The sequence below is a fragment of the Suricata suricatta genome, chromosome 4 (genome assembly GCF_006229205.1).
Source record: "Suricata suricatta isolate VVHF042 chromosome 4, meerkat_22Aug2017_6uvM2_HiC, whole genome shotgun sequence".
Taxonomy (NCBI): Eukaryota; Metazoa; Chordata; class Mammalia; order Carnivora; family Herpestidae; genus Suricata; species Suricata suricatta.
The window spans coordinates 73,268,630-73,294,454 of record NC_043703.1 but is presented as its reverse complement, the minus strand read 5'-3'; the positions used below and the strand labels follow the sequence as shown (position 1 = coordinate 73,294,454).

Genomic DNA, 25,825 nt, shown 5'->3' with positions numbered 1-25,825 from the left:
CACCTGCCCAACGTCCATGTCTCCCCTTTCTGGTCACAGCCCCCTAAATCCCTTCCCCTCTTCAGAACATGTATTTAGACAGTGCTGGGTTTGCCTCTGTTTCATGTCTGGGTCTGGACCCTGCTCTGGCATCCAGAACCAGTCAGCCCGGATGTGCATGCCATGGACCATGGTGACTGATGCAGGAATGGGTGTGGGGACCCACAGCAGGCCACTTAGAGACAGTTCAAGGGTTTGTTTTTAATCGCAACTAATAGGGGAAGGAGAAGGCACTCCTGCTGCTGGGTTTGTCACACAGGGATGATGTCAGGCCTGGAGCTACCTGTGGCCACCTCAGAGAGACAGCTGGCTGGGGATGAAGGGAGCACAGAGGAAAAGCTGAAGCAGGAGAGGGCAGCTTGGAGTGCACTCCCAGATGCAGCCCTTCCTGAAGCGGGGACCATCTCTGGACTTTCAGACACACATATCCCAATATACTCCCAGTTTTGCTTTAGACCATTCAAGTTGGATTTCTGTTACTTCTGAGAAGGGTCCTACTTAATGAAGAAATTACTAAGTTGCAGACACAAAAGGGAAAAGTGACTAAGACAAGTTAAGATAGGACTCTCCTTCTGAAAAACTGGCAGGCATTATGTTTTAGAAGAGCAACTGGCGAATTTTCCCCACTGTGTCTCCAAATTGAGTGCCAGAGGACACTGCCTACTTTTTGTAGCCTCCCTCCCCTCCTTCCCCACCCAAGAAGAAGGCGGGCTTGGGTGGAACTGATAGTCTGCCGCAGAGATGGAAGGAAATGGAACATTTTCTGAGAGAGGCCTGTTTCCCTTGGAAGCCAACAATTCAAAATGTCTCAGAGTCCAATGGTCCTGAGCAACGCTGTCCAATAGAAATATAATGGGAGACACATGTATAATGTTCAGTTTTCTAGTGGCCCATTAAAAAGGTAAAAAAAAAAAACCAAATTAGTTTTATTAATGCATATAGTCTGACTTGTGATCAACATTTAAAAAAAGTTATTAATGAGATAATATATGTTATGTTTGTACTAAATCTTTGAAATCCCATGTGTGTATTAAACTCACAGTATGTCTTAGACCAGACCAACTAAGCGTTCAGTGGCCACCTCTGGCTGGTGGCCCCTGTAATAGACAGCCCAGCTCTTGACCAACAGAGATTTGGAAACACAGGTTTGCTCCAAGGCTAAATACAGTGCAAGCAAGATTAAGAGATAAGGAAACTCAGCCTCAGATACGCTGGGTCCTCTCCAGGTCCCTCCCCCTGCATCCAGCATGTGGACTCCCTGACTTTAATTTAAGTCCCTTGTACTTAAAAAGGTCTTGGCTCTCGCACAAGGCTTTCCCTAAAAAATAAAATCTGGAACCAAGCTGTTAATCTATGCTTATTAATTGCCTTTAAGCAGAGTTGATAAAGCACAGTTTACAAAGTGTGGGTCTGATTTTAAGTAGTTGGCTAATACCCCAGACATTTCCGTCTGAGTGTGGGAGGGAGGTCGTCAGGATCCAGGACGCGGGTCACATTTATGTGGTGCTACAACCAGCTGAACCAGAATAACCAATGCCACCAAAACTCAGATCCGTTCCTAACAAATGGTTAATTTGTTCAATAAGTAGGATTATTATGGCACTTCTGATATTATGGGAACGCTTTGTCCTTTTTTTCCCTCTAGAGTCCCAGGCCCCTTTCTCCATCACGATGCTTAATCCAAGCCTATCAGTTTTACCTGCTAAATATCTTTTATACACATCTTCCTCCAACCAGCTCTGGCCCTGTCCAGTTAGTGGACGCTGTAGCATTTTTTGCCTGGACTGTTGCAGTAGCCTCCTGACTAGCTAATGAGCACCCAGTCTGTCTGGACCCATTGCTCTACTGTAGTCAAAACGGTCTTTCAGAACACAAATCTGATGTAGTTGTTCCCGTGATACTGCTATTCAGGATAAAGTTCGAGGCCATTGACCTGGTCCCTTAGGCACCAGGAAGCCCGGACCCCCACTCCTGTCATATTGTCCCTCACTCCTCACCCCACCCACACTAGTCTTCCCTGGCTTTCTGAAGTGCCCTGCTTGTGCTGTCACAGTGCATTTGCACCGACTCCTCTCACTTCCTGAATGGCCTGGTCTCTGCCTTCTGCCTGGCTAATGCTTCCCTCGTTTTCTGACCTCACATGAGTCCTTACTTCCTGCGGGCGCCTCCCCTGCATCCCTGACCAGGGTGCATCCTCCTGATGCACGTGCCCTTAACATGGCTCTCCTTTGCTGTACTCACCACGGTTAAAAATTTACGTTTGTATACAAGATAACACCTTACACCAATTAGGATGACCACTCTTTTAAACAATAACCAGTATTATGAAACTAGGGAGAAATGAAATCCTTGTGCCCTGTTGGTAGGAATGTAAAATGGTGTATCACTATGGAAAGTGGTGTGGAAACCTCATAAATGTAAACACAGAATTACCATATGACCCAGCGACTCCATTTTGGGGTATATACCCAAGAGAATTGAAAGCAGGATCTTTTTTTTTTAATTTGAGAGAGAGAAAGAGTGTACAAGTATGAGAGGGGCAGAGGTAGGGAAAGAGAGAGAGAGAGAGAAAGAAACCTAAGCAGGCTCCACGTTCAGTGTAAGGCCTGATACAGGGCCCGATCCCACAACTTTGGGAGTATGACCTGAGCTGAAATCAAGAGTCAGACGCTCAACCAACTGAGCCACCAGGAGCCCCAAAAGCAGGATCTCGAAGAGATATTTGTACCACCTTGTTCATAGCAGCAGTATTCACAACAGCCAAGAAAGAGAAACAACCAGATGTCTGCTGACAGGTGTATGGATAACCAAGAGATGATCTATACATACTAAGGAATATTATGCACCCTTTAAAAAAATCATGTTATGTGCTGTAATATTGATTGATCGATAGATAGATAAATGAGCCTTAACATTATGCTAATTGGAAAAAACCAGACCCTAACTAATACATTGATTCCGTTTACATGAAATACATAAAGAAGTCAAACTAATAGAGACAGAAGGTAGAATATGATTGCGGGGGTGGGGGGGAGGGGCATGAGGAGCGAGTCTCTAACGGGTATAATAGTGTATCAGCTTTGCAAGGTGACACAGTGTGAAATGTCTTGCACAACAATGTGAACACAGTTAACACCTGCCCAACTAACTACAACCTGAAACATGACTAACTTGGTAAGTTTTGTTGTGTGTTTTTTACTGTAATTTTTAAAAATGGATTTGAAATGCATTTATGTGCTTTCATAGTTTATGTCTGTTTCTCCCTCTAAACTTGAAGCTCTATGAGGAAAGAGATGCTCGTCAATGTGTCCTTGGTACTTCTCTCCCTCTTTGCTAGCATTCAGTAAATATTTAAATGAGTGAATTAATATAATAAAATTAAACGCCTCTCCTGCAGAGTTGAGAAATGGATTCGGCTTGGTGTGACAGGTTCTTCATATCTGTTTGCTGACCAAAGCAGATGCTGAATTCTTAAACATTTGGAAACAGCCTGCACATAATGCGTGATTGAGAGATTAATGAATTCAGCATTGTTCTCAGTTGCGCTAAAGACCAGTAGCACAGACCATGCGTTTTCCCACCCAAAGAATGATTTCCAGTTAAAAGATTTTTAGAACATTTCCAGTTAAAATTATAGTCAAACCATTTTAGCTACATGGGTGCTATCTAGGATATAATACTTGTTGACACTGGTATTTGTAAATATTTGGTATTTATAAGGTTAAATTACTTCATGGGAAGGGGCCCCGGGGGGGCTCAGTCGGTTGAGCATCTGACTCTTGATTTCACCTCAGCTCGCGATCCCAGGGTCATGGGACTGAGCCCCGCCTCAGGCTCCACGCTGTGCCTGTAGCCTGCTTAAGATTCTCTTTCTCTTTTTCTCTGCCCCTCTCAGCCACGCACACATTCTTTCTTTCTCTCTCTCTCTCTTTCTAAAGGGGAAAATTCAGGAGAAGTGTCTGTTGTGGAACTGACAGCAAAGGAAAGGCAAAAATGGAATAAAAATGGATTTTTAAGTATGTAATTTGAGGAAGTGCTAAGCTAATCATTATCCAGTGGTCATATTATGGGAGATGAAACTGAGGAAGACAGTGAGTGAGTGCATCTAGCAGAAATGTAACCCTAACCCACTACATCCTCGGATGGCGTTCTCATGATTATATTGAAGGGACTGATATATTTGGAGTAATAAATATAAGCACATAGTTGGAGAAGAGATTTTGATTTAAAAAAAAAAAGTCAAGGTTAGGTAGAGTTTAGGTAGCAGCTGGCCTCTGATAAATCTGGGATAATTTCATGGAAGAAACCGACCTTCTCTGGGGAGCACTGGTCCTCCGTCAGGTGGTGGGGCATGCCAGGCGCACAGATGGCCTTAGGAGAGAGATTTAAAGCATGGGTGCATCTGGAACCAGGAGCCAAACTGGGGCATAGAATTTTTGTGTCGAGCAAAGTGATAACTACAAGAAAAGAAAAAGTTCACGATTTGAAACTTGTCTGTCTTCAATACAGCATCATAATTAAAGGAAAGAAAACCAGTGAGGAAAGTGATTCTACATCCAGTAAAACCAGAAGGGGCAGAGGGCAAAAAGAGAACGAGGGAGGGGAAAGTGATTGATAACGGGAAGCACCCGAAGTCTCTGTGTGATGGGGAAGGCCAGGTGCGTGAGGGCACCTGGGAGGAGAGGGTTTTAACATTTCACTGAAGGAAATTGCAGGGCTGTTGAGAAATTCTCCTAGATATGGCATCAAGAAAGAAAAATAAATGGTCCATGAATAAAGGTCCTATAACACAGTAAGTCAGAGTTTTACCTTTTTATGATTAATGTGGGAAAAGTAATTCTTAGAAACAAAAGGAAATAGAGGACATATGAGAGGTCTTTTTGCATTAACCTGACTGCTAAATCATTTAAAATGAAGCAAAAAATAAAAAAGGCCCTTGGTCAGTGTTATAAAACACACACACACACACACACACACACACACACACACACACACTGAATTTTCTCACCATTCAAAGAGAATTGCATTAGGGTGTTATAGTAGCTTTCTGTAATAACTTGTTGATTCTAAATGAGAATTTTAAAATCTGAGGTGACTGATTTTAGAAAACAGCTCAGGATGTCAGAATAGTTTACAGGCAATATAAAATCAAGCCATTTTTAGATAACTAGCAAAGTTGTCTCCTTGGGGATTTGTTCATTTTGTTCAAAGAAAAACTAATCCTGTTTTCGATGGTTCAAACACAGTGGAATAACTTAGCAAAGAGATAGTATTCTCCTACGTGGCATGAATGTGAATTCTGTTCAAGCCTTCTTGAAGTTCTTCTGACACAGCACTTAGTGATAGATGCCATTTTAGGGCCATTTTCTCTCAAAAACAACCTTTTTCTTTCAAAGTAATGGAAGTAGTTTTTTATTCCTCAATATCATTTATGTATCTGCAATATTGGGTGATAGTCATTCTAGAAAATTGGAGTTTGGGTCCAGGCGGTCTCCAGAGTCCACCTCTTCACCCTCTGAACTCCTGGGAGGGTGAGGAGAGCTTTCAAAACTCAAAACTCTAAACATTGAACACGTGACTAATAGAGTGATGTGTTTGAATCTGTATTTCTGAACACTCCATGTCATTTTTCTTTCGATTTCGTAGAGATGTCTTCATTCATTCTGTATGTATTTCGCCTTTCTTAAAGCTAGTTCTTGACTGTTTTTTCCTTCCGATGATCTTTCATTTCCACCCCCTGTTCTTCCCTTTCTCCTAACTTGAGTTCTCTGTTGATAGGCAGTTTCCTTCAGGATATCCCGTCTCCTGTTCCTAGAGCAACTGTCTTTGCAAAGTCTTGCCCACTGCTATAAGGGCTTGAATTTACATTGTAGTTTACTGATCACAGCTTGCCAAGAGAGCCCTCCCACAGGGCTCACAACCAAAACTGCTATCTCTGTGAGTTCTGAAGCCATTTTACAAGCCCGTCATCCCTTCAGACATGGCTTGGGAAATCATTTTATTAAGGGCTCCTGAGGACATAACTCATTACATGCGATTGCTTACCAAGGGAAGAATGCCCCTTTCCTTATGGCTTCCTAACAGAGCCTGTCCTGTATCCAGAAAGACAACGCTCGACACGTAAGATACACGTGGTCTTAGAAGATGGCTTAAGAAAATATTCAGCCAATCAATTATAAGCAAAAGGTTGAGAGCTGAACCACTCACTTCCACCCCACATTGGAGAAAAACAGGTTTTCAGTTCTTCCCTTGGGATGGAAAGCCTCTGGAAGACAGCCCACTCATTGGCAGGTAGAGGACACGTGAATAAGTGTGGAAGGAAGAGAGGACTGAGGTAGGAGGGAAGGGCTAGAACATAATGCAAATGAGCTGCCTGTCCCCACCCCACCCCCCAGTCATCGCCAGTCAGGCTACCTCAGACATGCTGGGTTACTTGTTACTTGTTCAATTTGTGTCAGAGTTACTGAATAATGTCACAAGATTATGGTACTAACCATATGGTGCATCTAAATTATATTGACTAGGTCTCCGTCAGCCACACGCTTGGCCCCTGGAATCCTCCTTGTCTTTCTCTGGCTCTCTTGTGCCCTCACGTGCTCCCCCTGCCCAGGCGTGTCTCCAGCCTCCGCAGTCACACAGGCTTAAATGTTTAAGCTACTTCCCCTCGCTCCCCCTCATCACCAGAGCGGCACCCACCACCATTAATTTTCACCTGTGCCACTGGGCTTGTGTCACAGCCTTTACAGCATCGTGCCCCCCATCCCATAGGAGAGAATCTATGTCATTTGTCCCAGGAGAGCTCACATGGTCCACATGCATACTTGGTCTACAGGACATGCTGCAGTGACAGGAGAGGGCAGAGACCCTTTCACTTTGAGGACAAGATTTTAAATAAATTCCAAGAATCAGGACTGGTTATTGCCTTTTATTGTGGCTTATTTCCATGAAAAAAAATCATACAAAACTTCGACTCTTATTCCCTGCTAGCGTCTCTTTCTTAGAAATTCTTGTGAATTCTTTGAAAGTCTCCATTCTGATGGAGAGCAGGCTTCTCTATCAGCCATTGGCCTTGACCTTGCCCATTTGGGGCTATACCCCAAACATTGTAAACTTTTTTCTTTTAATTAATTATACCTGTCAGGGTCCTCAGTTGCAGTGAACAAAGAAAAAGAAAAATGGCTTTGACTTAAGAAACAGAAGAGGAAAACATGGTAGGAAATGATGCCGACACAGAATGTATGGAAAGGCTCAAGAACCAGGCTCACTCAGAGAGCTGGTAGAAACCATGGAGGCTGCCCTGAGATGCTGTGGTTGGGACAGGACCCAGCACTGTGACCATGATCTGTGTGCCTCTGCTGGTGATGGACTTTGGACTCCACTTCTGCAGATAATCCTGAGGTAGTGCAGGCAGGATCATCTGATGGTCTCCTGTCTTGCACCAGCCTTTGCCTTTCTGCAATGGTTTTCTCGCAGGTTTATTATCAACGGACTCAAATGTGTTTTATAACGGTCCTGGCAGTACCCACAGTCTCCTACAAGCAACAGGAAAGGAAAAACACTTTTTCCATTAGGCTGCCATTTTGGGAAAGAGTGAGGATCCTGGACCTTTTCTGGAACAACTTCTCTCGAAGAGAAGGCAATTTTGCCCAACTTAACAGATCATTGGAGTACATTTGAGAAGTCCAGTCACACCATATCCTGCTCAGCAATGAGCAGAGACAAAGCAAGGGTCTTCTCCGTAAGAAAACTTAAAGAAGACTAGAGCCTGGGGAAAGGCAGACTTGAACTGAGTAGGCTTCAATGTGTAGATGGGGAAGGAGGTGGCCTCCATGACAGAGCTGTAGGGTGAGGAACCATCCATGGCATGGCCTGGGACAGAGAGATTGTAATGGCTGATCAGATCTCAGATAACCCTAAAATCAGAAATAAATGATGTATAGATAGATAATTGCCTGTAACTTGCCACTGCCTATAGCAATCCAAGTGACAATTTTCCTCTTCCTTGTCTTCCTTGTGTGTCTAGAAAATCCCATAGCTGATCCACAGAGGGTGGGTTGGCTCTTGGCACACTGGCTTCATGTGAAATAGCTCAACGTTCATCAGCTGAAAGAGTGTAATTTCTTTGTTTTCTCAGGATACCGTCAAGTCAGGGGCGACCAAAACAAGAGAAGAGAAACAACATGATTGGCATTATTTTGTCATATTAATTAGAACACCAGGGCAGTTTCAGCTTGAGCAAATTAGTTACCAAAAGCAACGCAAGTTGCTACCCCGTTTATAATCCCAAAGTAAGGCTCTAAAGTGGTGATGGAAAGTTTCCGATGAACTTTGGTTTTGCAGCAGAATTGAGGCATTGTGAGGCTCTTTCTCGAACACACTTGAGTGAATTCATGTAAATCTGCTGGAAGAACATATACAGCAAGGAAGGAGTATTGACACGCTTCCATTTTTCTTCTCCCAGGAGGTAACTATTTGTCGCCACAAGTTATTTACCCCCAGGTGGAAAACACCACCTCATCTATCCCTGCATGCCCCTAAAAGCTATTCAGCAGAGGTTAATCTTTTCAACAGAGAGACCCAACTTCTCTGGTAAAGGAATTTGCAGTCTTTGTGGTTTGGGTAAAAAGGTGGCTCATTTTAGTGGGTTCTTGGTGAAAAATGTTTCGTGATAAATTCAATCTTTCCTCAAAAAAATTTTTTTGCCAAATTGACTTTTCTGGGCAAAATTCAACCTGAAAGCCTTTTTCTATTGAAGCAGCCAAATAGGGCGTTGTGTGGACCCAGGCAAACAGTTTTGGGTCCAAGGTTAAGGAGATTTATTGCTGGAGGTATTACATGTTTTTGTGTCCAGGAAGAACAAAATCTAGTCCATCGATAGTGGTTTTAAACATTCATTTACTTTCTTTTGTTTCAGGGAGAAGGTTTTTCTCCTCCTTTTAATCCTTTTCCACCCTGGATAGAATCTGGGAGGATTTTTGCCAGGGATCACTGGCAAAGGTGTACAATGTGTAAGTGCACAGGGGAGCTGCTGCTCTCAATACACACACTTCAGAGGACGTTCCTTGCACTCCGACTTTGGCATTCGAGGGCAGGAAATTCCTCGCTGGTCTGCCCAATGCAATAAACAGACCTCCTGCCTCTCACCACATCCACGCTGGAAGTTTCATAGGTGGGGTTACTTTGGCATTTTGTGTAAAAGTTAAGGGTCCCAGAATTCTGATTCCACACTTTCTTTAGCTCCTCGATTTGGAGTTTGTGTAAGGACTGTGTTTAGGAGTTAATGGGACTTGCGGTTGGACTTAACTCTGTTTTCTCTGTGCACCCATGGCCAGGGTAGACAAAGCAAACAGATCCCTGTGGGGATGTTCCTGGTCAACCTTGCATTACACCAGACTGATCAGAAGTTAGCATTCACTTTTCAATTACTCACTGAGGTCATGGCTTCTTATATTCATATTCAGTGCAGGTGAGTCCTTCAGTAACCCTGCTCCTCCAAGCGTGGCCCCCAGCCAGGTAGCCTCAGGATCACCAGAGAGAGAAGGCTTGTTCCCATGCTCCATCTCAGACCCCAGTGCAGAGCTGCTACACCAGACTGTGCATCTTAACCTGAGCCCCCCATGGTCCATAGAACGTTAAAGGTGGAGACATCCTGAGTTCTGTCCATGCAAGCAGAGTGCCCACATCCTTTCCAGCAAGATCTCCATGGGAGGGCATGCGGGAGAAAACAGGCTGACCAGTGGGGCAGAGGACAGAGGGCCGGGGAAGGACGTTGCCTGAGTTAAATTATGCTCATTAATTCAATTTGCGGCAGGAATGTGTGTAAATAAATGCTGGTGGCTGTATGGTTGTGTTTCCTGCAGGGCTCAGGCCGGAGCTCGGGGGCCAGTCCGTTCACCCCGCAACCACGAGGTCGCGACGGGCCCAGTGGCAATATCTTTATCATGTTAGGGACATTCTAAACACAGAGTTAAGTGCCAAACCAAGTGGAACAGGAGAGGTTGTACTAGCCTAGATAAAATCTTAATTATTTGAAACAATTAAGCTTGCTTGACTGTTCCCTCCTCCTTTTTAAAAGCAATGCAGATCAGATCTGCAAAGGGGTTAGAAGAAAAACGCAGTGCCACAGTCCTGCGCAGCCTGTCAGCATTTCCCATCCACATTTTCCCTACAACACTGAGTCCGTGAGAAACGGGGAAGAGAAAATAGGGTCCTCCAGGTTAAAAGCAACTCCTGTGTTCCAGAAACCTGGAAGACATTTGTGGGCCTGAGTTTTGGCACTCCGTGTTCAGTAACCGTTTGGAGGGCTGAGCAATCATCTCTAGTTAATATTTATTAACCCCCATGTGGCATGCTGAGTGAAGATGCTTGCCTAACCATTAAAAGATGGTTTGCACACTGTCATTTTTAGGAGCTCATTGAATGTTATTTATTCCAAAGAGACATCTGCTTCCCGGCTTAAAAATTAGCCACAAGTCCTGTGTCCCTATTCCCTGAGGGGATGGCTATACTGTGGAGAGTCCTGGTCTTTAATGTTATCTAGAAATGTTTTCCTTAATGCCTCTGTGCTTAGCCTGATGCTAATGATGGTAAGAACAGCTCACTGAGTGCCGGGCTCTTGAGTGAGGGCTTTATGGATTTAATCTTCAGCACAATTCCTATTTGATAGACATGAAACCTGGTAAAGTTACGGCACCTACCCATGGTCACGTGGTCAGGAGGGGGCCCAGGATTTGACCTCAGGCTGCCTTGGGGACCCCTAACACCAGCCTTTCACCCCTCAATGCACAGGAGCACCTTCTCTGTGAACCTTCCCTGCATGCCGTGTGCCTTCTCCAAGCTCTTAGAGCCCTCTGCATCGTTTTCCCATGAAAAAGACATGTTTTATTATTACAGACAAATGTGTACATAAGTCTCTCGCTCACTGGATTGTGAGAAATTAGAGAAGGGAGGCACCGGGGTGGCTCCATCAGTTAAGCGGCTCTCAAAAAATAAATAAGCATCCAAAAACCAAAAAAGAAATCCCAGAGAAGGGACTGGCATAAATGAGGCCCTCAGTGAACAGTAATTAGTTCCTCTTGACGCTGATGGGCTGGTGACTCCAGTCATGTGCCTTGCTCTGGTTCTGCAGGGGGACCTACAGGTGATCGCGCTCTGCCAATGCTGAGTGGCATTCTGGGGAAGCGTGGAGAGCCCCTTGCCTCTTGGCTTTATCCCTTCTGCCTTAAAAGGCTAGAGAAGAGTCCTCCCCTAGAGGCCACTACAGGTCAACTGGGACAGCCCCCTTGGTCTGTGGTACCCTCATGGAACGCCCATGAACATGGGTGCAGCCTGCATAAGTCAAGGGGACACCAAGAAAAATCTTGAAAGTCATTGAGGCCTGGATTGACAGCCTTGCTTGCAGCTTAGGACTGGATTTAAGCTCTGGCCAAGAGTGACAGGAAGCAAAGGAAGTTTTGACTCCTAGTTACTTCCTTGCTTTTGGGCGCATTGGCCTTTCCCTTGGGGTGGGGGAGGGAGTGGAGGCAGAAAACACCATGAGAAATCAAGCTCTCCAGGCCCCTCCCTCAAGCCCACCCTCGGTATTCTAACTTCCACAACATGGCACTAAGAATGGTTCATCAAAGGGCTGCAGGCATCTCGCTGCTGCCTGCTGTGCATGCCCACCTCCATGGCGGCCTTCAGCAATCAGTGTCGGGTCAGCCTCTGCTCCGTGGCCACCACAGCGGTGTCGCAAAGGGACTCCAGAGATCACATCCGTCCTTGGGGGTGGAGGATGGCAGTTGAACAGTGTTGCAGGGGGGAAAATCATCTAGGGATTTCGCTCTCTGTCACTCATCACCCACACTCCCAACTCCCTGGTATTCGGGGACTGATTTATTTGTGGAGAAGTGCCATTCCTCTGCTTCTGCTCCCACTCTCTTTTCCTGCCTGTCTCTTCTAGCCTTTTTTGCTCATTAGCAGGCTCTCATAAAGCAGGCGAGCAAGGAAGCAAGAAGATAATTCTAAAATTAAAATCAGTGTCTGCCTTGGCTTATGCTTCAAGTCTGCTTCCTTGGGAAGGGAGGGGGGTCTCCAACTGGGTGAGCCCTGTCTCTGTTGGTGTTTCCTCAGGTGATCTGGCTCCTTTCACCTCCAAGTTCTTGCTCCTTAGCTTGGCCTGAGTAAGTCCTGAGCATGCTTTGAAAAGCCCGACGTTTGAGGAATGGGGCCCACGTCAGAGCAGCCGGGTGAACAGAACTCGATTTCCCTACTGCCTCTGCTTCTCTCTCACCTGTTGACCTCTGCCCTTGAACTTTCTCACATCCCTGGGACCCTTCTTCCTTGCCTCTTCTGTCTGCTCATACTCCTCTCCCTGCTCTGCTGACTGTTTACTCCACGAGACCAAGAGAACTTTCTATGGAGATGAAAGGGGGGCCGGGCACTGTGGCCTTGGCCTTTCTGTCCCTCCTGGGCCCTGGTCTTTGCAGCAAGGACACGGGAGGGAGCCACCCTCCCCCTTTCTTGCTTCCACTTCCTGCTTTGCCCAAGATTCCCTTCCTCATCCCAACCTATAGCACAGCCTCCTTTCATTTGCCTCTTTTCTCCTCTGTCTCTATCCCGGGCTCTGCCCTTCTCTCTGGCCATCCTTCTATCCTTCCACCTGGCAGGAGGGGCATGTTCCTTAAAGAAGGGAACAGAAAAGCTAAATACTGGGTCTGGTAATTTCCGAGAAGTATCGCTTGCCTTTGCCAGCTCATTAACAGAAAAAAAGGGTGGCGGGTGGTAGAGCCAGCGAGAGCCTGAGTAGATCCGTCCCTACCGAGAGGAATCCTAGTGTCCCACTGTTTCCCATGATGCTGTTCTCTTCCTGTTAGTTCTGTTCATCTTGTTTGTCTTACACTAAAGCAGTCACAACCAGATAGGAGGGGAAATGGATCAGGGAAGGGTATTGGTAGAGTCGGGGTATTTTTTTTTTCTCTTGTAGCATCGGCCTTCTACTGAGTCCCAGGGATTGTTTCCAGGCATGACTCCATAATGCTATGTTTATTTACCTAGACCCACACAGTTCTTTTGCCCTCTAATAATCCGATATTAACTCGTAATAAGCAGGATGCCTGTTGCAGGAAGGGATGTTTCAAAGAGAAGCAAAGGGAATTGCAGGTTCAAGATTCCTGAGAGAAACTGAAGAAAACCCTAAGGAAGAGGATGTGGGAAAAATAACTGAATGAAGAGGGCAGGCTTCCAGAGTAGCACACTGCAAGCTATCCCTGCTCACCCGCCATTGTTGGAAAGCTGCATTTGGTTTGAAGGAAGTTTTTTTCCTCTGAGAATATGACAGCAGGTAGTTCTAAAATTGGCTGACAATGTTCTGTCATCTCTTAGATAAGAGATATGTTTTTTGGAACCCGTAACTGATCAGTAATGACACTTGGGCACCTGGGTTGCTCAGTCAGTTGAACTTCCGTCTGATGTAGGCTCAAGTCATGATCTCACGGTTTGTGGGTTCGGGGCCCATGTCGGGCTCCATGTTGACAGCTCAGAGCCTGGAGCTGCTTCCAGTTCTGTGTCTGCCTCTCTCTCTGCCCTTCCCCTGCTGGCCCTCTGTCTTTCTTGATCTCTCAAAAAGTGAATAAACATAAAAAAATAATAATGACACTTGAGATTTCCAAATCACCTGATATGGTCTCCCACCTCCACAGCAGAAGTGGAGATGTCGGGGTGCTGATGGTAGAATAAAGCATTTGTCGTCTGGATTAGTTCATAAATCTAAATTAGCTTCTTTTCTGGAAGACTCTCAGCATGGAAATGGTGGCCTTTGGCTCTTGTCGGATTTGACTGCACATGTCTTGTGTGTTGTGTAATTAGAAAGGGATTCTGTGCCTCTGTTTTATATACAGTGCCCGTCATGTGTTGTCCACCCTGTTGGTTTCCCTATTTCTTGTCACATCTGCAAATGCAGTCTGCCTTTTGTAAACAGGTCACTAATTCCAGACTCGAGGCCTGAAACACAGCTGACGCCTCATGTGCCCACATGTGCTCAGCAGCAGCAGCAAGAGGGGAAAGGGCCTGAGGACTCAACCCCGTGGGGCACACCCCCTCCTCGGCCTTGCCAAAGAAGTCTGTGCCAAGCGGCAGCCCAGAGCCTCCATGCCATCTGGTAGCTGTTGAGTGGCACAGAGGAAAAACGTTCTGAGACCCGGGGCCTTCTCCAGAGGGACAAGCAGAGTGTCACAGCCACAAAAAAAGGCATGAGAATGAGAAAAATATGACGAGGCTTCTAGATTCTAGCCCCTCTGTGTTCCATGGGCTTCAGGTACGAGGTATTGCTGGCTGTCCGTTCTAGAACCGAATTTACCAAGAGGACGGGAATCAACTTCCACATGTTGGCGACACCTTGTCAAGTAGCTGACCCAGAACATCTTTCCATATGGGAGCCAGCTGTGCGTAATGTCCAAGAGGGCTCGCTGTGCGATGACATTTGTGGAAAGCTCAAAAACGTGCAGAACCGATTTATGGGGTTTAGAGTTCTGGAGGGAAGTTACACCCGAGCGGAGGGAGGACGGGTATGGGAGGTCTCTGCCAAGCTTCTGGGTGGTTGGATTTGGGTCTGGGTTTTTATCCGAGTGCTGTGTCCAGGTAGTCTCCTGAAAATGAAACATCATTTGAGATGTACACTTGTGATGTGTGTGCGTTGTCATTGGCTCTTTACTTCGATAAAAGGCTTCCATTTAAAGATATGACAAGTGTGTAAGGAGAAACGTCTTTCCCCAATCCAACTTTCATTAATAATAAATTCCATCGAGCGGAGAGAGAAGGCATCAACAAATGAAAGCAAAGCCTCCCCATGCAGCCCCCTGAGATATGAACTCGCTGCCCATCTGCCCTGGGAAGGCTTCACTTATTTTTTTTAAGATTTTGTTTTTAAGTCATCTCTACCCAACCGGGTGGGGCTTGAACCCACAACCCTGAGATCAAGAGTCTCCTGTTCCACTCACTGAGCTTGATGTGGTGGATGGTGGGGAAAGCTTCATTTTTAGTAACTCTGCTTCTTAAGTTTTGCTTTGTCGATTGAAGCTTCCTAGTTTGCTTTTTTAGTTTGCTTTTCTTTTTAACAGAGTATCAGGAAGTACAGCCATATGCGTCTGAATCTCAGTAAAATGCTTTTCAATAAATGTTTCCATTGCTGCTTATGCATTGAGTAGTCTTAAAAAACAAACCTCTAAAACATTTATGTTAATATACTGACTTGGAAATGGCCACTGTTTGGATGGTAGAGTCATGGGAGTAGATGCTATTGCCAGGGTAAGTGGGCAAAGAGATTAAAAAATATAATAAAACAGAGCCTTGAGCCCCTGGGGAAAACTGGCACCTCCCACGTTGGTAAACAGCTTTCTGCTCGCCTCAAGTAGGCGCGTTAACTAGACCAAGGACACTGGTCACTCTGTGAAGGCCGCCTGAATAATTCAGTCTTGTTTTCTCTTTAAAAAGTGAAATGGCTTTGAGCTGCTGTAAAATTCCCAGTCTCAGATTTTACATTAGGACCAAACAGTACCCAGACTAAGAATTTAGAACCTCCCAGTTTTCCACATTCAAGAATTTTTTAAATGTGCCCATAGATATTTTGTATAAACTTTCTGAAACGGATGAGGAAAATGTCTTAAAAAAAATTTTTTTAAACTTTTATTCATTTTTGAGAGAGAGAGAGTACAAGCAGGGTTGGGGAAGATCTGAGCCATCAGCACAGAGCCAGACATAGCCCTCAAACCCATGGACCGTGAGATCATGACCTGAGCCAAAGTCAGATGCTTAACTGACTGAGCCACCCAGGCGCCTGAAAATGTCTTTTTTTTTTTTAATGGACTAGGAAAATGCCTTTTTTTTAAATCAAGCTTAGAAAACACTAAAAACGAAAGGGCTAAAAACATATGGGCATTGTGTGCAGAACTTAGTCGGAAGGGTCGCTGTGCTTGGCCCACGCCGGGCCTCTGAGTGTGGGTGGGGGCTGGGCTGTTCAACCAGGGCATTCCAAAGTGTGCAGGCCCACGGGGTCGGTCATGTAGGTGGGCATTGTGCTGGAATAGGTGCATTTCTTTGCGTATGTTTAATCTTATGTGAAAATACCACTTCCGAAGTTTTCTTTTTCTTCACTTTAATATGACATTTTTTTCTGTGACCTCTCAGGGACTATTGTCGGGAACCAAACAATTTAAATTCCACCACCTAAGGGAGCCTCCCTTTTGAGAAATAATTAGGTACTACTTGTATACCCTCTTCAGACAATAATTTGTTTTCCTGTTTTGTTGTTGTTTGACTTGGTGCTTCAATTCTGATCTTCCCCATTTCCCAGCAAAGACCAGTGTCTATGCATTGCTATTAAATTTTTGTTTCGTCATTTGTCCTATGTATAAATTAAAAGATTTTTTTTAAATATTAAAAGGTCTTAAGACTTCAGGAAGTTGAAAATCCCCTGGGCAAAGAATTGTATTAATAAGTTTTGTTTAAGTCACCTTCCACACCTTCCTCAACCCTCCCCACCCCCACTGGGTCTTGGCTACAGGACTCTTTAAGGAACAATTTCACTTTTTTTAAAAAAATGTCTTCGAGATGTGGTCTGATCATAACTCTCTTCACACTTGCCCGAGGCTCAATGGCAGATTAATAAAATATTCTTTAAGGAGGACTATTATTTTAGGCTCAGCATGGGTTTTTTATGCAAACCTTAGCTCTTTTCCTGTTGGATATGATCAATACCAGTTTCACATCCTTCCTCCTTAATTCAGTAACCTTTTCTTCACCTTCTTAGTGGTTGATCTCCTGGCAACACTCACCACTCATTGCTTCTGTCTTTTGGCTTCTGAAACATAACCCTTTCCTGTCTCTCCTGACTGTGACTTCACTGCATCTCATTGATCTGTCCTACGTCATGGTCTATCCCTTTACCTGTAACTAGTCTGATGGATTCTTTATTCACCTTTTTAAAAAATTTCTCCCCATGTCACATCATATATGCCAAATGCTTCAATTCCAGCTAAAAAACAACCGATTCCCAACTGTATATCTTTAGGCCAACACCTTATAGTTGCTGACAACTTGATTTACTTTGAAAATAGAGATGTATCTTTTCATCTTCTGTATTTCTTTAAATACCTAACAGACTGCCTGGTAATGGTATATGTTAGATGAAAAACATGCTCATGACAGTAAAATTTCTTAATTTCTGCGTTCAGTTCTGTGATTTTCATTCTAAGGAAATAACGCTCAAGGACGTAGCAGAAGAACGAGTACAGGTATTTCCTCTCCCCAATACCTAGTTATACTTCTGTCAGGGTGATCCGTAGACCACCCTCACAATTGGTGTATTTTTAGCTCTACCTATCAGACTTCTTATAGAAGAAGTACATTTGGGTGATTGAGATGACACTTTGCAGAATACTTTTTTTTTTGCTTGACTCTTGTGGGGCTGACTGGTTTTGAACCTAAGTCCATGGAGCAGAAATGTTAAAACACTTGGGAATCTCCTCTTCTTCCCCTCTCACGGGAGACTTTCATTGCCAGAAGTGAATATACCATAGAGCTGCAGAAAGTCCTATGAAATTTAGCTTTTAAAAACAAAGCTGTGTTTACGTTCTGTGGAAACAGAAGGTATTGCTTAAAAATGACATGGCAGATGTTATGAAAATTTGTTTTAAGGCATTTCTCTCAGGTTAAGTCATGTTTGCCAAGTTACAACCCGGAACCCATTTTGACAACTCAGCAGAGTTCCGCAGTGGAAAGTGTGCAGTGATACAGGGCGTTGGCGCTGTGCGACGGGCTGGGAAGGGGAAATGGACTCCCATTGCCTGAGAACATATCCTGCTTCTCTTCCTCATTCGACTTAGCAAAGCCAAAGAGTGAACTTGAAAACACAAGCTATGTTGTCTTTGAGATTTACTTTTATGTCATGAAAAACGTGGCTTAATAGATCCTGTGCGTGGCTCTCATTCAAGAAAACCTGTGGCTTCCTTCAAAGTATATTTGAAGTTTCTTCCAGGCCAAGTTGCATCACTCAAAAATGATCATGTTAGAAGCCTACAGAGTTCAGAATAGAGTGAAATTGGGTTGCTTCTTGGATCTGAGCCATCTGATCCCTGCCGCTACCCACCATTATCCCTAGGAGTTGAGAACTACATATCTATAATTGGCCTCCGTGGCTCTCTGTGGTGGGTTCTAGCTGTGGAGGGAATGCTGTCTTTGGCTCTGTCCTTCAGTGTGCGAGTGTATCTTCATGTCAGTTCAAGGTGTCTCCTGCTGGGAAAAGGAAAAAAGAGCAGAAAGACATAATGAAATAAAAATCCCAAGGTAGCAGATCAACACCGATTTTGAACTGGTGGTCTGTTTTTGTTTGCTTGATTTTGAGGCTTCACGTCTTTCCAAAGAATGGAGGTGTATGGCTTTTTTAAGTCTTTGTACTATTTTTATTAGTAGGGTATGTTGGATTGGGTGTCTACCATGCAGAGCCCATCTTGACCTGGTGTGGCATCTCTTTGGTTCTGAGATACTCATTTTGGCTTTTGGGGTGGAATTTTCTCGATACCTGTGGAAAATAAAGGCAATGGAAACAGCAACAGACATTTTCTTTTTTTCACACATGGATCCCTTAGTGACTTTTCTTCTTCCTTCCACCTGTGTTGCTGGGTACTCAGGCAAGTCCTGTGTGTGCATGGTGCAGAGATCTCTCTCCTCGAGGGCTCTGAGCTCCCCTTTCCTCCACAATGGTGCATTCAATGCCACAGGTGACTTGGACAGGGTCACAAGCTAGGTTGCCTTTGTGTGAAGCACAGAGGTGTTATTTTGTGTGCTGGTTGTTTCTTTGCATAAAAATGAGGGCTAGACAAGGGATACAGGAGCGCTGATCCATAGGGGCGCATATACCCCAATGATCATAGCAGCATTTTCAACAATAGCCAAATTACAGAAAGAGCCCAAATGTCCATCGACTGCTGAATGGATCAAGAAGATGTGGTTTTTCTATACAATTGAGTACTACATGGCAATGAGAAAGAATGAAATCTGGCCATTTTGCAGCAATGTGGATGGAACTCAAGGGTGTTATGCTAAGTGAAATAAGGCAGAGAAGGACAGATAACATATGTTTTCACTCATATGTGGAACAGGAGAAACTTAACAGAGGACCATGGGGGAGGGAAGGGGGAAGAATAGTTAAGGAGAGGGAGGGAGGCAAACCATAAGAGACTCTTAAATACTGAGAACAAACTGAGGGTTGATGAGGCTGGGGGAGAGGGGAAAATGGGTGATGGGCATGGAGGAGGGCACTTTTTGGGATGAGCACTGGGTGTTCTATGGAAACCAACTTGACAATAAGCTATATATTTTTTTTCGTAAATGAGGGCTAGATCATTAAATGGCTCCTAATGGAAAGTGTTCTTCAAACAGTACCCAGGGATGAAAGCATTGAATGCCAGCCCTAAGTATTAAGTGGTAGTTAATATCAGACAGGCCTGGGTTTGGGACTGTTTCCATCAAAGAGGTTGGACATCTTGATCAGACATGGCCTTCGTGTAGCTCCAGGAAAGGCTGTTGCGGGAGAGCACGATGCATACTTTCCCCAGCTCCTCATCTGAATGCTGCAGCTCCGTAGAGCCAAGACACCTCTGGGATGGCCCACCAGTGTGCCAGCGAGAGCCTGTCTGCAGAAGAGGGGCCACCGTTGCAGCCACTGGAAAGCTGCCCCTTGCTGTGTGGCATGCCACGACAACCTCCTGAGCACGTCTTATGGAGGATTTGGAACCCAGTTTGTTGAGGATCTTGTGAGCTCACACATAACAGTGGTAACGTCCCTATGATATTCGCTTGGTAAATGGCTCTTATTACAGGATTCTCCTCAGTTCATAGCATCAACCTGTCAGAAATGGTTCAGGAGCCGTTTTTGGTAAAAAACTCTCTATGCAGCCATTCAGCACAAATTCACTTGTGTCTGTGATATATCGGATACTTTGTAGGACCTGAGACACAACCAGGATGAAGATTAAGGGGCCCTGTTGTCCCGGAGCTTCCGTCCTGGTGATGTGAGGCAGGAACCAATAATATATAAACAGGAGGGGGAAAGGCTGTCACGATTACGCAGAGAATTACAAGCGGCTGCGTGCTTCCTTCAGATAGCAGTAATGGGGGATCTCGGGGGAGCTGCCATCTTGGCTAGGATCGGACTGAGAAGCCAAAGCCCACGGTGCCCAAGGTGGGAGAAAAGGAGCCGGTGAGAAGGTGCAGAGAAGGGTGTGTTCCAAGAACAGATCAGAGGTCGGTTTGGTTGTAGTGGGAACTGGGGAGAGTAGTAGGCAGTGAGAGCATGAGGTGAGCATTGGCCAGAACATGGGGGCCTTTATAAAAAACAGAATAAGAAACTTGGATCTTACTCTAGATGGGATAGAAAGTCTCTGAAGAGTTTTAAGCAGGAAAATTATCTGACCTGATGTACATTTTTAGAAGGTCACCTCGCTGCCATGTAGGAAGTAGATAGCTCAGTGGAAAGAATGGAAGCAGGGAGGCCTCTGACAGTTCAGGTTTGATGGTGAGAACTTGGAGTGCAGTGGTGGAAGTGAGAGAAATGTATTCAGGACCCGTAGAGCTTGCACAGGGATTGCAGGAGAGGCTTGGAGAAGGGGAAGGATCCAAGATGCTCCCTAGATATTTTATCAGAGCAAGAGGGAGACAGTGTGGTGCTGTTTAGCAAAACAGGAAACACTGAGAGAGGAGGGGGTTGATGGGGGAAATCAACTCCTCTGTCCTGGCCCTGCTAGCTGCTAATGTAGGAAGTACCCAGAAGAAGCAGGAGAATCCATGAGTCTTTGTGGAGTTGGGGGTCTAAGTAAGAAAAATGGCTAACTCTCTGTTTCGTGTAGGACAGTGTCTGAGGCATGACCATGTTGGAGTCAGATGGGGAGTAGAGTTAGCCTTGTGTTTGGAGGTGGACCCAGTGAGTCCCACGGGTGTAGTGAAGAAGGGAGAAGCAGAGGGGCCAAGGGCAACAGGGCAGGAGAGCCAGTGCTGGGATTGCACAGGGGCTATCTGAAGTGGGCTGATGAGCGTTCCTGAAAACACCAGACCTGGGAGGAGACACTCCTGGGTCCCGCCAGACATGGCTGGTGAGTGGCATTGGGCCATGGCATTTTGTAGGTAGAATTTGGGATAACAGAAGCTAAGGGCTAGTTTGAAGAGGAGGATAAAGGGAAAATGGACCAAACCGAAAGGGCCTTAGGAGTTTTGTAGAATTGGGGAAGTTTTCCTAAGGAGCTCCAGTAGCTTCTGTGTGCGTGCAAAAGAAAAAGAAAAAAGAGAAATCCCATCGTACTTGGAGCTGAGAAGTGCTATATGCCTGTGTGTGCCTTTAAAGGAGTTAAATTTTATATTCAGCAGATACATTTTTTAATCTAAAAATTTATCATAGCTATGAATACAAATTCATAGTTGTATTATATATACACATAATTTAAAATGTGATGTCTAGAGGAAACCAAATCAACTAGAAAGGACACATTTAAATTTTTAATGATTTTTTTTCCATTACTTTCCTATGCAAATTTTAGAAACAGAGTAGGAATAGAGGTCAGTTTGTGGGAGGAGTGAAGAGGCATGCCTTAAATTGTCATCGATCCCGCAGAAACTACCACGGAGGGCTGAGGTTTCAGACTTAGCTTAGATTTCACTCTTGAGCCTGTTAGCTGAGCTGCAGTCACTCCACAGCCTATTAGCTGGGAAACTGTCTTCAAACAGGACACGTGATTATTTGTAAATGATCACTGCAGTGCGACACTCGCCCGTCACTGGGTGCTCTGGGGAACAGCGCTTTTTAAACATGCCTCTCAAGACAGTTTGAATGAAAATATCGTATGTACAAGCGTATAAATACCAGCTGGTCTACCAAACTGGAAGGTTCCTAAGTAAAGATAATTCACAATAATTTCATTACAATAATGCAGATTAGGCCTCTTTTAAGTAACTAGTATTTAAGGGAAAGGATAACAAAATAAAAGATTCTTGGCAATCAAATGAAATGAGAGCATAGGGTTTAAAAAAAGGACAATGAAGAAGTTCCCTGAGCAGGAAGGGAAGATTGCTCGAGATCTATAGGAAGCCATTTTTCCCACCCTCATCCCCGCATTTCAAATGGCAGATGCCAATTCCAGCATGAAGATATCATCTCCCATAGAGATAGATGCTAATAGTATATGTGGCTTTTTGTTTTTCTTTTATTTTCTTTTGCTTTCTCTTTTTTTTCTTTTCTCTCCCTCCATTTCTTCCTTCCTGCCTTCCTTCCTTCCGTTCTCTGGCAATGAAGCTTCAGTAATATATTTACTCCCCTCCCCAAAGCTTTGGAGAACATTGGACGTTACTCTGTACAAGCAGATTGAATTATTTGTTCGAATGACCAGCATTTTTGAAATAGGAAATCCAGCTTCTATCCACAGGGTTTCCCATATCTGGTGTGCAAAGAATAAACCCTATGCATCTAGATACTTCTTTTTGGATCACGAGTATTTGAAGTAATCATTCGTAATCATTTATTTGAAATACTTTGTCACATCATAGCTGTATAGTATCCATAAAAAGATTTTCCAGTGTCTGTGCATGTTCCTCTGTAAACATTTTGCATCACGCTAAAAAACAAAGGCCCTCTCCGAGCGCCTGGGTGGCTCAGTCAGTTAGCGTCCGACTCTTGATTTCAGCTCAGGTCATGATCTCACAGTTCATGTGTTCAAGCCCCACGTCAGGCTCTGTGCTGACAGTGTGGAGCCTGCTTGGGAGTCTCTCTCCCCCTCTTGCTCTGCTCCTCCCCTGTACACGCACACACATGCTCTCTCTCAAAATAAATTTTTTAAAAAAGCTCCTCTTCCTCCATCTACCCTTGAAAGTTGATGTCCCAGGTGCTTGTCTTCAGTGTCTTGTGTCCCTCTATTTGTTCCCATGCTTTCAGCCACTGTTCTTAGACAGTGACCCCAGTTCCTTGTCCAGTTCAGACCTCCTCCCGAGCCTCAGGCCCACACTGATGGAATGAATTCCCAGCTTTTTCTGACTAGCCATTTCCTCCTAAATGTCTCCTGGTCTCTAGGCCTCTCAAAACCAACGTATCAAATTATGAACTAACTTTATACACCTGCCACACACACATACACACATTCGCACCTGCATGCGTGCCTGGGGTGGGGGTGGGGGGAGGGGCACAGCAGAACTGAAACCATTTCTCTTGCTGTAACCACAGTCTTGGTTTCAGGCAACGCAAACCAGGACCTCGGCACTCATGCTTGACCTGTCACCCTCGGTGCAAGGGGTCCTCAAGCAGGGCAGCGTTCACCCTGATGTGCTTTCTGACTGACCTTCCCTTCCTACCACCCTTGTCATTTTCCACCCCAGCCATAGCAGTGACCTCATGACTGGTCTGGCCTCTGCTTCTGTCTCCATTCCTTCACTTCAGCCCTCCTACAAGATGTGTCCCATCTCCATTGCTTCCCACCAACCCCACCGCTACCCCCGCGGTGTCCCTCCTTCTGTCCTGGCCCCTCAAAATCTGTTCTCGTCACAGCCACCTGAATGATCCTTTCAGCACCTGAATGGCTCGTGTCAGTCCCCTATCAGAAGCCTCCAGTGGCCTCCCGCCTCATTCAGAGTGAGTCCTTGTCATGGTCTAGAAGGCTATTCCTGACCACCTGCCGCAACTGACCTCCTCGCACATTCTTCTCTACCACTCTGGTCTCGTCATTCAACTGCCCAAGCCTCAGGCTTGTGAGCTCGCTGGTCCCTTTGCTGAAAGCGCTCTTCCTCAGAAATCAGTGACCTGGCACTGTCACCCCTTCCAGGTCCTTACTCAAATCCTCAACAACCACAGTGTACACACTGTGCAACACCTTATCGCTCTTTCCATGCTTCTTACTCCTAGCTCTGCCCCACCTTCTGAAACACCATACAGCGTACATATGTCTTCAATTTGTCTTCTCACGCAAAAAAGGTCTGTGAGTCGGCAATTTTTGTTTCATTCCCTGTTGAGTTCTCAGCTTAAAATAATAGGAAGTAAATAGATAGTTTCAAAATAAATGAATGAGAATTGTCTGGGGAGCGTTTAAAAATACTGTTGTGCAAAATTCTACCTCAGACCTATTGAATCAGAACCTGAAGGCGGGAGGTTCAGAAGTTGGTATTTTCCCATGTCCCAGGTTGGGAACCACTGTGGCCAGAGAGATTTCTTAAGCCACAGATGACCCCAGCTTCAAACCCTCAAGTGCTCTCCGTTTTCCTGTGGGGTCGTGCCCAAACTCCTCGAGGTGACAGCCAAGACCCTGTGCTAGTTCGACCCCTGCGGGACTTTCCAGCCTGCATCACTCACATGCTTCTTGTGTCTTTTCTCTGCTTACAGTGCCCTACTCTCTGATGACTTGCTTGTGGTTAAAGTTTTGATTCAAATGTCAGTGGTTAAATAACATTTCCCTTTATACCCTCATTTCTCCACGACCATCCCAATAATTAAAGGTCACGTTGTCTATCCTCCCCATGTCCTACTCTGTTAGAATTGGCCTTGAGGCGCCTTGGGGTGCCTGACTAGCTCAGTCGGAAGAGCATGAGACTCTTGATCTTGCGGTTGTGAGTTCGAGCCCCATGTTGGGTGTAGAGATTATGTAAATGAATGAAACTTAAAAAAAAAATTGGGCTGCTCCTCATTAGACTCTAAACTACAAAAAGATTACAGGGACATCCTTTGCTTTGTCCCCAACATCTAGCAAGTTATTAGACACAGTTCTTCCCATGCATCCAAACATAAAGTATCTCAATAATGTGAGTTACCTTTTCGGGTTTTCTTGAGTATTCAGTACTGAACACCTGCACAGATATATACACACAGGTACATCTAAGCAGACATGTGGGTCCAGTCCTGGGCCCTTGGTCCCGTTCTGTTATTGCAGTCACTCTCCTTCTCTTGCCCCCAGTTTAGTCTCTACTCTCTCTTCCAGCAGACGACCACTTAAAAAAATTTTTAAAGAAGATTTTCTCAGTGTTATCGCTTATGTACTCATTTCTAAATTTTTTTAACATTTTTATTTATTATTGAGAGAGAAACAGAGCATGAGCATGGGAGGGGCAGAGAGAGGGGGAGACACAGAATCTGAAGGAGGCTCCAGGCTCTGAGCTGTCAGCACAGAGCCTGATGCAGGGCTCGAACTCACAAACCGTGAGATCATGACCTGAGCTGAAGTTGGATGCTTAACCAGGTACCTCACATACTCATTTCTAAACAGACAAGATTTTCTCTTCCTCTCCAGATTTAACTTTTCTTCCTGTTCCTTGACTCTCTGCCATCACTGCTTGGAGAACCTTGATTCTGTTTTAATTCCCATTCAGTGCTCTCTCTCATCTCTCTGTCTCTCTTATCTCTGTCTCCATCTCTCTCTCTCCTTCTTTTAATATTTTGGTCTCTCTTATCATTTAAAAAATAAGAACAGTTAAGTAAGAAGTCCTGCCTTCCCTTTGCTGACCGCCACCTGCAGTTCCTTCTGCCACTTGGCCCTCCTCCACTGGTAAGCACTGATTCTGAATCTGAAGGTCACCAGCTGCTGTGGACCCTGTGCCCGTCCCCATTCTGGTTCTCCTGTGCATGCTGGCACACCGCATCGGCCTCTCGCCTTCTCCTTCCCTGAAGGGCACTGGAGAGGTTTCCGTGAGGCGGTGCTGCCCTGGGTCCCCTTTCCGCCTCTTCCATCTTGTCCCCCCCCCCCCCCCCCCCCCCCCCCCCCCCCCCCCCCCCCCCCCCCCCCCCCCCCCC

General features: G+C 45.2%; 1 protein-coding gene and 1 long non-coding RNA gene across 2 annotated transcripts in view; one reads left to right on the top strand and one right to left on the bottom strand.

The window, feature by feature from the left end:
* The window catches only part of ATP8A2 (ATPase phospholipid transporting 8A2), a 504,492-nt gene that overhangs the window by 378,188 nt on the left and 100,479 nt on the right, over positions 1-25,825 (top strand). The window lies entirely within an intron of this gene.
* Positions 14,327-25,825, bottom strand: part of LOC115289632 — a 12,219-nt gene continuing 720 nt past the window's right edge. Inside the window, exons 2-3 of the long non-coding RNA XR_003907729.1 lie at positions 24,850-25,026; positions 14,327-14,663 (exon numbers count right to left, since the gene is read on the bottom strand). This is a non-coding gene — a long non-coding RNA (uncharacterized LOC115289632). The remainder of the gene's footprint in view (positions 14,664-24,849; positions 25,027-25,825) is intronic.